The 12,450-nt window shown below is 32.4% G+C and overlaps 1 long non-coding RNA gene across 1 annotated transcript; it reads right to left on the bottom strand.

Moving 5' to 3' along the window:
- Window positions 1-746: 746 nt before the first annotated feature.
- Window positions 747-11,202, bottom strand: LOC140443633 (uncharacterized). Its single transcript, XR_011951246.1, has 2 exons — window positions 11,030-11,202; window positions 747-1,055 (listed from the first exon to the last, which is right to left on the bottom strand). It is a non-coding gene; the product is annotated as an uncharacterized lncRNA (long non-coding RNA).
- Between the last annotated feature and the right edge of the window lie 1,248 nt (window positions 11,203-12,450).

The raw sequence follows: 12,450 nt of genomic DNA, 5'->3' as shown, positions 1-12,450 counted from the left end.
ATAGAAATGTATAGGTACTTAAACAAATTTTTGCCATGATGTTTTTCTGCATTTTTTTGAGAATATAACTAGCTTCTGCCCAACGTCTTTTGTATTCTACCATAGTTTTATCAGTTTTATGGTGCTTGAACCTATTGAAATCTATTTTATATGTTTTTACGGCTTCTTTGCTTTCTGGGAACTACCATGTAAAAGGTTTATGATATTTTAGTATTTGTTTTTCCAATATGATTTTCTACTTCTTTGTTGATTATTGATATGAAGGTATCTAGGTCTTTATCTATGTCATTAAGAGTAATATCTTTATGTTGTTTATTTAATTTTGTATGTATTTTGTAAAATTCTCCCAGTTTGCATTTTTAATATTCCATTTCGATGTTCGATAAGGTTGTATCAATATTGTTATTTTTTTGTTGTGGAAATGCCACTTTAATGGGGTAGTGATAACTGCCGTATATGTATGGAATAACGTCACAATTCAAGTATTGGGGATAACGTTGGTTCATATAACGATATATCAATGGCTGACTGATTACCCGTTTGCATGATAAACCTGGTTTATCATGCAAATTTAGATTTAGATTTTGTAAGATGATACAATATTTCACTATGTTGCCTCTAGCGTTGGTTTTTGTTGAACCCCATAGGATTGCGTAAATTAAAGTCACTTTAAATAATACGAGGGCTGGGAATTTGTGGGAGTAGGTTATCATAATAAGAAATTTTGATGATAAAAATAATTGTAATTTTAATGTTTTCAATATTTTAATAAACATTTATTTACTATATTTTTGTTTAACATTGCATTATTATTTAATAAATTTAACTAAGATATTAAGGAATAAGAAATTAGCATTCTTTAACACACTTTCCAGTTACAGTGTCTTTTAAGTATCCTTCAACACAACGACAGTAGAACCGACAATCTTGTGTACAAATACCATGGCATGGTTGAGGAACTTTATTGGAACAAGTGGCTTCTGCTTCTGGACAACAGGGAGCACAACTTTGTACAGCATTTTCTCCGCAGTTAAGCTGGAATGGAACGGGACCGGCTGAAAATTAGATAGGTTTTGAAACTGTTTTCCAACTTAAATAATATTTTATATTTAATTGTATACGCAAAACCAATCGAAAAGCAGAAGTACGGCATTTAAATTCAGAGCACTCGAAAGAGTTACGGAAAACAGACTCTCATCCTTTGTACCGAGCAAGTATGGGCATAAATCGCTTTTGGAGCATCAGCAGATTCATACTGACAATGACAAAACGCGTGCAGAACGTTTGCAAAATGATAAAGCTGCAGCTATTACAGATATATTCCATCTTCTCAATGATAACTTACGTCGTAACTATGTACCGTCAGATTGTTTTACTGTGGATGAACAGTTATTTCCTTTTAGAGGTAGGGCACGATTCACGCAATACATGCCAGCAAAACCTGCCAAGTATGGCATCAAGGATTGGTGGGTTTGTGATGCCGATAATTCGTATCCACTTATTGGACAAATTTATACCGGAAAAAATTCAACTGGACGTGAAACGAATCAAAGTGAATGCGTAGTAAGAGATTTATGTTACCGATACAAAAATTCTGGAGGAAACATAACAATGGATAATTTTTTCATAACTCTTCCACTAGCCCGTCTCCTGTCGTCTTGGAATTTATCATTAGTTGGTACTTTGAAAAGAAACAAACCATATATTCCACAAGAAATGCTGCCTTCGCCAGAGCATGAGCCTGAACCGACATTACACGGATTCAGTGCAGATCGTGTTACCATTTGTTCATATGTGCCAAAAAAGAAAAAAAGCGTTATCTTGCTGTCAACAATGCATGACAGCAATAATGTAAGTGGCTCAAAAAATAAACCTAAAATAATTCAGTTCTATAATAAAACTAAAGGTGGCATAGATAACATGGACAAAATGTTTTCTCATTATTCCACTAAACGCAGAACTTTGCGTTGGCCAGTAGCCTTATTTTACAATATCCTAGAGGTAGCTTGCCCAGCAAATTATATAATTTATACAGAGAATAATTCACAGAGTTTTACTGAAATCAGTAAGCGTAGAATTTTTCTACAAGACTTAGGGAAACAACTAGTGATGCCTGCAATTTCTGCTAGATCTAAAGTACCAAATGTATATCAAAATTTTTTATAAAGGTCAGGAATTGTGTGAATGTTAGAAAAACCTCTACCTACAGATTCAAGTAATGCAGCATAGTCATTACCTCTTCGAGATTCCTTCTTTGAGGGAGAAAATCATGTAGAGTTTGTAATCGTCCACTACGAACACTTAGTAAATATAAGTAACTTAGGACAATGTGTTTGAAATATAACTTGTATTTATGTTTCTATATCACTTTCATTATAAAAAAAACTAGACACTGCTTCATGATTTACTAAACATTAGTGTTACCAGGGTGCCACGGGTGTGGACGTAATGATGTAAAAACTTTGACAAGTGTTTTTTATATATTATATGCATTTTTTTCTTTGCTTTTTATTATAAATCTCTTCGTTCTAAATAATTTTATGAAAAACTAGAAGCTGGAATAAAAATATTTATACTATCGCCAATGATTTACATAAAACAATTACCAAGGATACGTAGGTACCAGGGTATAGACACAAATGTTAAACAAATTGTAATAATAAATTTTTTTGACCCGTACATTTTTTTAATTTTTTTGGGATATTCTGACCAAAATAGGTCTCTTGTAGTTTTTCGGTTAACTTGATCGTTTTCGAGTTGTAAGTCATTTAAAACTAAAACAAAAAACGGAAAATTACGATTTTCAAGGCTCAAAAACCCATTTAAAAATATTATTTTGAATTCACCAAGGACCTAAATTTAAGTTCAAACCTTGTTCTATTATTTTCCTTTTAGTGCTTTTGGCTTATTCAATTTTAAAATATTGTTTTTTAATCGTTAATGAAGGGCTTATGGCAGGACGTGCGCTCGGGCTGCGACATGTATAAGAGAGAGAAATAAAATCTATTGCACACATTTTTGCTGGTTTGAATTCTCATTGTACAAATGAGTACCCGCTCTGCCATTGATTGTTACAACTTGGTTAAAAAAATGTTTAAAAAATTTTGAACAACTTGTCACCTGGGCGACCTCTTAGGCTACGGCTCCACGAGCGACAGATTGTCGCTAGCAGTTGCAGTAAAATGTAGCTTGATAAATGAAAACAACAGCAGTGATAGTGAGTGGCTCCACGCGCTGTAGATTGTCGCTTCGTTTCGAGACCGAGACGCGTCGTCAAGGTCATGTCACGTTCAAATAGATCCGGACCTATTTTTTAGCAGTAATTTGTAGCGCGTTTTTTGTGGCTCCACTAGCAGTAATTTGTCGCTTGTAGCGGTAATTGCCATTTAATCGGATATTTTTGTTCTTGTTTGTTTACTTCTCTGTGTTTGTTAAGTTGTTTCTTTGTTTTTATAAATTACTTTAAAGTTTTTTTATACAATTTAAATTTTAAAGTTAAATAGTTAAGTATTTTGTTTTTTTTTTATTTTTAGGTAGATACATGTATAGGATTATAAAATATGTAATTTGAAATCTTACTTTAAGGTAGGTAATTGCTAATTTTTCTTCTGGGCTTAGGCTATCACGCATTGATGTATCCTGTTTTTGTATGACATCTTCTATTTCACATAATAAAAAATTAAAAGAAGACACTGACATCCTGTAATATTCAAAAAACTTGTCAGGATATTCTTTTAATTTGTTGTGTAAAAGAAAAAATTTTCCCTCTGTCTGTCTAGGCACTAGAACAGGGTGAATCTACCATTTCCGTTGTTTTTTAACCCTACGTCGACGGCAAAATGCCAATATTAAAGCAACTTTTTGTTGAAATGATAGATTATCCATACTATATTATTGTATTATCGGTGTGAATTTATTTTACTTATTTATTTATTTATTTTATCTGCTATATACACGGACATTATATAAACGGACAAGATACCACTGATTGTAGCTGCATCAAATTAACGCTCATGGAGCCACTACAAGACCAAAACGCGGCGATATGCGCTCTGTAAACTGTCGCTCGTGGAGCCATAATTTTACTGCTTTATTGCCGCCGTAATTTTACTGCTACTGCTAGCGACAATCTGTCGCTCGTGGAGCCATAGACTTAAACTTTATTTTGGGGTATCTCATAACAGTGCTTATGCAAAAAAATCTCATAAGCATATTTTTCCGAACGAACCTGAGCTTTTCGCCTTGTCTAGTAGCCGTTTACAGTTTATTTGCTTATTTACTTTTTATCCCAATACTGGATAACATTTTTATGATTAAAAATAATCTAATGTTTTCAATATATAGACCTACAGTGACATATGGAGCAGAAAATTGGATATTAAACAAAAGACATCAGAGTAGAATTCAGGCAGCAGAAATGAAATACCTCAGAAGAACGATCGGAGTAAAAAGAACTGATAGAATCAGAAATGAAGAAATAAGAGAAAGACTCAAAATCAAACCGATACTCGACTCAATCAAGGAGAAAAAATTGGCATGGTTCAGACATCTAACCCGGATGGACAATAATAGACAAGTAAAAAGAATAAGGGACGCCAAACCAATAGGAAAGAACAGAAGAGAAAGACCCATTAAAGAATGGAACAGTGACATCTCGCAGATACTGCAGAGTAAGGGTAAGACTTGGCAGGAAGCAACACAGATGGCATCCAACAGGAAGGAATGGAGAAAGTTCGTTAAGAGCTAGGACACCTCAGAAGACTGTTAAATATTGTAATTTAATGAATTGTATTATAAACGGCCCAACACCGGAAGGTACAAATCGGTCTACTGATTAAGTAAGTAAGTAAGTAACACATTTTCCAGTAGCTGTGTTCTTCAAGTATCCTTTAACACATGTACATTGGATTAAACATTCATGAGTACAAATACCAGTGCATGGTTGAGGAACTTTATTGGAATAAGTTGCTTCTGCTTCTGGACAACAGGGAGCACAACCTTGTATAGCATTTTCTCTGCATTTAAGGTTGAATCCAATCCGATGGGCTAAAAATTATATAGGTTCGGAAACTAGTTTCTTTTAGGATGTTTAAGCTTAATATATCTAATATGAGATTAAACCACTATTGATTATAATGAGAATTAGGTTTTACATTATTTGTTTTGGCGTTTTGATTTCCGATCCGGAAACTCGAAATGTCAGACGTTAAAATAGAACTCAAAAACAGAGTAGATGAATGTTATCTGTATTAACTGATTATAAGAATATATTTTATTTTTAACAAAAAATGAAAAAGACTATTTCTAAATTGGGAGTGCTATCGAATCTTATGCTTTGAGGTCAACATGTTTTTAGTGATAAAAATGTAAAGTTGTAGTGAATATTAAAGAATAGATCGCATTGTGTATGCAGATTTGAAAAACCATTTTCTTTACCAACAGAAAAAAAAATTCAAGACGTTCTCAAACTGTTTTCTCGTAGCATATATAAGTTATAATAATTTTATATGTGGTTATTAGAGACATTAGAAGAACGGACATATAGGAAAAACTTGGTTAACAAGTTTATTTAATAGAATTATGGAAGTAACATGCCAGATGAAAACAGTAGCAACATCTCAGTGTACGTGTAGAACAATTAACGATACATTTAGCAAAATCATTTCGTTCAAACCAAAGATTTTAACACAACATTAGTTTGATGATAAAGAACTTACATTAATAAGAAACTTATATTGGAAGCAAAATGCCAAGATTAGAATCGACGAATAAGTATTCTGAAATTATAGTGTAAATAAAGTAGTAACACAGGGTTGTCAATAAGTATCCAAACCATTTTAAACCTCTTCTTTCTATTCTGTCAATGACCGTTTGTGCATGTTCTGTCATGACCACATTCATGTTATTTTCTATAGATTCGTTAGTCTTTCTTTCTAGCCTTGATGTCTTAGCACTTCTTCTCAAATATTCCATTTCAACTGCGAATAATCTTCTCTTCAGGTCTGCAATAATTTTCCATACTTTAGAGCAATAACAACGAACTAATTTAACCATGGTTTGCCCTATTCTTTTTTTGTTCCTTTTGTCAATGTTGCTATCCCACCATAAGGAGTTCGAACATCCTACAATTTTACGTCCTTAATTAATTCGGAATCCTGAGGAATGATAAATATAGTCTTCTGCAGGTAATCATGCAGGGTAGAGTCGATGGTAAAAATGGAATAGGTAGAAAGAGGAAGTCATGGTTGCGAAATATTCGAGACTGGACAAATATGACTGTAGACGAATTATTCCACGTTGCAAAAAACAGAGAAACTTTTAGAATGTGGTCGCCAACCTCCGTTAATGGGGACGGCATAGGAAGAAGAAGATTAATTCGGTGTTTAATTTCGGTTTCTCCCAAGCCGTTCTTATCAATGAGTGCACCTAAATATTTAAATTTTTCCAGTTGTTTGATTTACACGTCCTCGTCTATCAACACTTCAAACCTTGTATCTGAATTAATAACTAAATATTCTGTTTTCTTCGTGTTGACTTGTAACCCCCATTTTACGTATTCCCTGTATAGACGCTTTATCATAAATTCTAGATCATAAGAATCTTGAGCTAGGACGACGTGGTCATCCGCAAAGTTTATGGAGAACAGTGCGTCATTTCCTATGGGGATTCCCATTCCCTGGCAGTGATTTTTCCAATTTTGGAGGGATGCCTCAATATATAAATTAAACTGTAAGGGTGACATACTGCATCCTTGTCATAGTACTTTAGTTACTTTTATTGGCTCTGATAGTCTATTTCCGATTTTTAAGTAGTGTTATCACTGTATACTTCTGTGATTATTCTTAAAAGATATGGACTAATGCCGAGTTGTAAAGATTGCCACAATTTAAGTCTTGGAACTGTATCATACGCCTTTTCTAGGTCGATGAAGGCTAGATTTACTGCGATACCAACCGCTATTCTTTTTTCTATTAATTGTTGGAGTATAAACAAGTTATCAGTGCAAGATCTACCAGGCGTAAATCCACTTTGGTCTTCGCTAATTAGATGTCCTATATTATCATGTAGTTTTCAATTTATTATCTTTTCAAACAATCTCCCAAAGGTAGGTAGGACACTTAATTCTCTGTATTCAAAGTATCAGATTATTGTGCCATCTACAATTCTGAATGCAAACAGACGGTAAATTGGACCGACATGGGGAATCTAAAATTGCATTCCGCGACATATCAATTCACCTAGGTAAGAACCTTTCGTGAACTGGTTTCTTATACTCAAAATTAATAACTAAATAAAGATAATATAGAAAACATAGTGAAGATTTGATTTCACCTATTAATGTGCCTCTAGTATTCGCTTATACGTATTTCTAGTTAACAAGATTAATCAGAGCGACTGGTGTAGAAGCCCTGAATGTCAAATCAAATATTTTCCAAAAACAGAACAATTTTCTAATATAAAAAATATGTAAATGACACTGTCCTACTAAGTGATACAGTCAAAACTTACAAAAAGTCTTGGACCAACTTCATGATCCTCGTCCAGAGTTTGAAATGAAAATTAACAAGAAAAAAACCAAGATGATGGTAATCAAAAATAGGCACAATATCTTTCACTTATACTGATAAATGAAAAGAAACCAGAACAGGTAAATCAATAAAATTACGTTAGCTGTGGATTAACTATAAGCTTGACCCAGAACAAGAAATCAAACCGAGAATTGCTTAAACTAGAGACAGTTTTATTATGGTGCGTGGTCTATTCTGCTATACACATATTAATATCAAACTAGGATTAAAACATAAAATATTTTGTTTCGTCTGTTTTTCTCTATGAAATCAAATTGTAGAATCTAAAAATAAAGAGCCTGAATAAGTTAGAGGCATTTAAAATGTGACCGTACCGAAGAATAGGGTATAAAGAGAATTACCAGACAAAGAGAAGACAAGAAAAGAGAAAACGCAAAAAAAAGAAAAAACTATATGACATAAGGAACTTAAATATAAAAACGAGAAAAAATTCAGAAAATTTTATAAGAAAGTCCACATCAACAGAAAAAAATTCAAGGCAACCACAAACCAATTCAGAAGTCAGAATGGTGGCCTATTAACGCCAAGGAAAGATGTGTTGAGTAGATGGGTGGAATACTTCAATCAGGTACTTAATACAGAGAAAAAAGAATGAAACCTGAAAACGAAAGAGATAAAGTAAGCGGAAAAGACGAGGAAGGTGGAACTACTAAGGATTCTTGAAGTTAAGTGGGCAGTTAAAAAACTTGCCAGAAATAGATAATATCCCAGCTGAACCATACAAAAAAGCTGGCCTCGATACCCTCATCGCACTACAACAGCTCATAAAAGAAATATGGACCCACAAATACCCCCCTAGTAACCAGAATATTGGAATACTTTGCAACATATACAAAAATTATATATCTTTGAATGTTCTAACTACAGAGATATTACGTTTCTAAATGCAGTGTATAAAAAAATGTTAACAATACTATTCTACCGTCTGGCACCATATGCGTAACTAATAGTAGGAAAATACCAGCCTGGTTTAAGAGATGGTAAATCGACAATTCATTAGATTGCAACCCAAAAATTACTTTAAAAAAACCTTAGAATATGGCATAGTTCCTCATAGTTATAGGCTACAAACAGCCTACGACTCTGTAAATAGACGAGAAATGTTTGAAGCAATGGACAAGCTCGAGTACCAAACAAGTTAATAAATTGAACAAAACTAACTTTTGAAAAAGTTGAATGTAGAGTACCAACCCACGGGGAACTGTCTGAACCTTTTAAGACAAATATCGGACTGCGCCAGGGAGACCTTTTTTCCTACATAGTGTTGTAGGAAAAAGTAACACGTATCTTACAAATTACAGCCACCGGCTCGATATAAAGCAATTTCTTGCATATGGCGATGTTGCAATTTTGTTGGGAGGAACAGAAAATGCTGCACGGAAGACGCTGTAGTACTAAAAGTATCGGCCATAAATTGGGTTTAATAATTCACACAAACAAAACGAAGTACATGAAAATGAGCACGCAACCACAAATCCTATGGTCACCTGTTATTAAAAATGACGTGATTGAAGCAGTGAACGAATTTGTATACCTGGGACCGCTCGTTAATACTAAAAATAATACTATCGCAGAGATAAAAATTAAGAAGGAGATTGGACTCAATTTCCTTCTTAAATCCTCAATTATATCGAGAAATACAAATGTAAAACTCTCCAAAATAAAAATATGCCCAGTCCTAACATATAGTTAAGAGACCTTGACTCTAAAAAAAAGTACTGAAAGTATGTTAGGATGTTTCGGAAGAAAAAGGTAAATCTATGTAGTGGTGAATGACAAGTATGGAGAATGGAGAAGACGATATAACTTGAAACTTTATTGAACAAACCAGAAACCATCTTATAAATCTTAAAATTTATTAAGGTAGGACATCTAAGGTGGATAGGGCGGTAATACGGATGGAACAAAATAACTGAGCTAGAAAAATGAAGCAATAGAAGTATGAAAAAAGGTGCTTTTCAAAGCAAGGGGTTGGATAGGGACGAATAGGACTATAGGTGGCTAGAATCCACGATTATTTGTAAAGCCAGAGTGATGATGATGTGTACTGAAGAATATTAAAAATTCGTTTTAGTGCACAAAAAAAACTGAAAAAGTTCTAAATAAACTAATTATAGAAAGACAACTATTGAAAACGACTAAAATAAGAAAAATTAGAGTCATTTGCTACATAATGAAAAGTACTACATTCCTCAAAATTAATTATTAAGGCTAACATAGAGGGGAGAGGATGTATTGGAAAAAAATGTTCTGGCTGTGTAATATATGTGTAGAAGCTGAACAGTTTTGTAGAACAGGCTTTGTAGTACTTATGCGTACAGCTGAAGACAGAGAAATGTTTGCCACTATAACCGCTAATCTCCATTAATGGAGATGGCACACAAATAAAAAGAAGACAAGTAGGTATGAAGACAGAGTAAAATTAAGTTCAACGAGAGAGGAGCAAGATCTTTAGAATTATTAGCAGTAAACTCTTCTTAATGAAAATAATTTAAAATAATTATATTATCTATCCAACTAATTCTAAGTGGCTCTAAAAATAAATTTATTTCTTCTAAAAACATCTTAACAAAAACATCTTGCAAAGTAAATAAAATAGAATTTTTCCTCTTTGCTTGTACAGAAAACAAAACTAAAGCTATTTCATACTAAAATGAAATTAAATGAGCATCTGAAAACAAAATATTTGAAACTACTGTTACTCATATCAGACTCTATTGTTCACAATTAAAAATGATACACTAGGTGCCGATTATTCGAAGGCTAATCAAAACTTAATTGTAATCAAATATTTAATTAAAATCAAATACGTCACATTTTGAGGTTATGTTGACTGATTTATTTTATTCAATTTTATTATTTTGCGTTTTGATTTAAAATAAACCATAAACTCTTTCTGATGTTAATTTCTTGTTTTTATTTACAAATCAATAATAATAATAAACAATTTTTAATAATTTTGACAGCTGCTGTGACGTATTTGATTATAATTAAATATTTGATTACAATCAAATTTTGAGTAGCGTTCGAACAATCGGCCCTAGGTTAGGTTAACTTATAAAGAAAAGATAGAAATTACAATTAATACACGTAGATGGCAATCGATTTCTCATACATTAACCAAAACTACAATCATTACTAGACATGTTGTGCATTATAATAAGGCTCTTAAAAAAAGAAAGAAATGAGGAACAATATACATAGAAAAAACTGCATACCAACTAAAAGAAAAAAATATCATTGAACTTTAGCAAGAAATAAAAGATAATGGAAAATTTTTTTGCAGTTTAATGTTAAAAAAACATATTTATTTATATAAAAAAAAAACATTTTAAAATGCATTGTGTTTTACTGGAGCCTTTTTATGAAGATCGTGATGATAACGATGATAGTTCAAAAATTATTAAAACATTAATAAAGCATTATAATTTTCTACTTACAACTTTGGGCAACTTGAACTACGACAGTTGTCAAAACAAATACCAAAAGTACTTTATTCATGGTCTCAGTAAAATAGGTACAACTATTTTTAAATAAAAAAAATATAATTCAAACAAGAATTAATAACAAATTTTATTTATTTGCAAGATTTATATAGTAAAATTATAGTTGATATTATTATATACAATTTGTGATAATTAATTATCTCTAGTTTCAATATTTACATAACGGTATTGTTACATTTACAGAGCCGTTGTAAATATTATTCAAATTTTTGACTCAATGTCAAAATGTCAACTGAATAACTTTAGGTGCAAAGGGTGAAACCGTTTAGTTGCTTCAGTGGTGAGGATACTTACTTACCGCCATATTGAATATTTAAGGGACAAAACTAAATAGCTGAGTTTACTGGTGGGATGCCACCAGGTTCACAAGTTGGCATGGATAAAAAATCAACCTATATTAATTTCCCTATTTTTTTTTGATCGAAGAATCAATTGTTACTCGTTATCAAGTTACTCATTATTCTAGATGGTCATGCAGTTCACTACAACTCAGTTGAAATGCTTGGGTTTCCGAGGCTAATGAAATAATCAGTTCATTAATCAATCATTTTCTCAGTCTACCTAGCCACACTTTTTACAATAATTGGAACGCAGCTTTTTTAAATCTTTGATAAGAAATTCCAACGTAGTCTGTAATATATTTATAAGAAAATAATCCAACAAGACATTACAAAGCTCTAGTTTGGAACACTACTGGGAGAGGCGTATGCAAAGCCAGCTGCAGTTCAAAATGCTAACAATAGATTTTGTTACTTGATATATTGGCAATTCCTGACTACTGTTACCTAACAATAAACACGGAAGAACTGGAGAATGCTGAAGAACTACCATTGGCTCATGTCACACATGAAGATCTGGCTGATAAAATTTTGTCTAATCAAGACGAGCCTAATACTGTGAAAAAATATTTAGTAAGTAAATATTTAAAAGAAAACAATGATGGTAAAAATTTAAGTCAAAGGCCAACTTCATCAGTTACGGGGCCATTCTCAGAATTTCAGGCAACTTCAACAAAAATTCTAAACGAAATTTTACCAATACAATTGCTAAATAAGAACATTACTTTACGCAATGTTAATGATAGTACTTTAAAATTATTAAATTTTAAAGAGAATATACAAAGAACACTTAGGTCTAAGGAAGAAAAGTGAGTGGGATGAAGATAAATGTGTAGGTCGCCTTGAAAGTTATAACACAACTACAACTACATATCTGGTTTTAACATGGAATTCATTATAGAAATTTTCTTCATGGATTGTTTAGTGGACTTCTTAAACATGACTTTACTTTATAATAAGAATCTCCTTGTAAGAACCCATTTCTATTAGCTCCATTTAAACTTTTTTATCAAGAAT

This window comes from Diabrotica undecimpunctata, chromosome 6, assembly GCF_040954645.1.
Source record: "Diabrotica undecimpunctata isolate CICGRU chromosome 6, icDiaUnde3, whole genome shotgun sequence".
Taxonomy (NCBI): Eukaryota; Metazoa; Arthropoda; class Insecta; order Coleoptera; family Chrysomelidae; genus Diabrotica; species Diabrotica undecimpunctata.
Note: the sequence above shows the minus strand (reverse complement) of the source record. Positions and strands in the feature narration are given on the sequence as shown.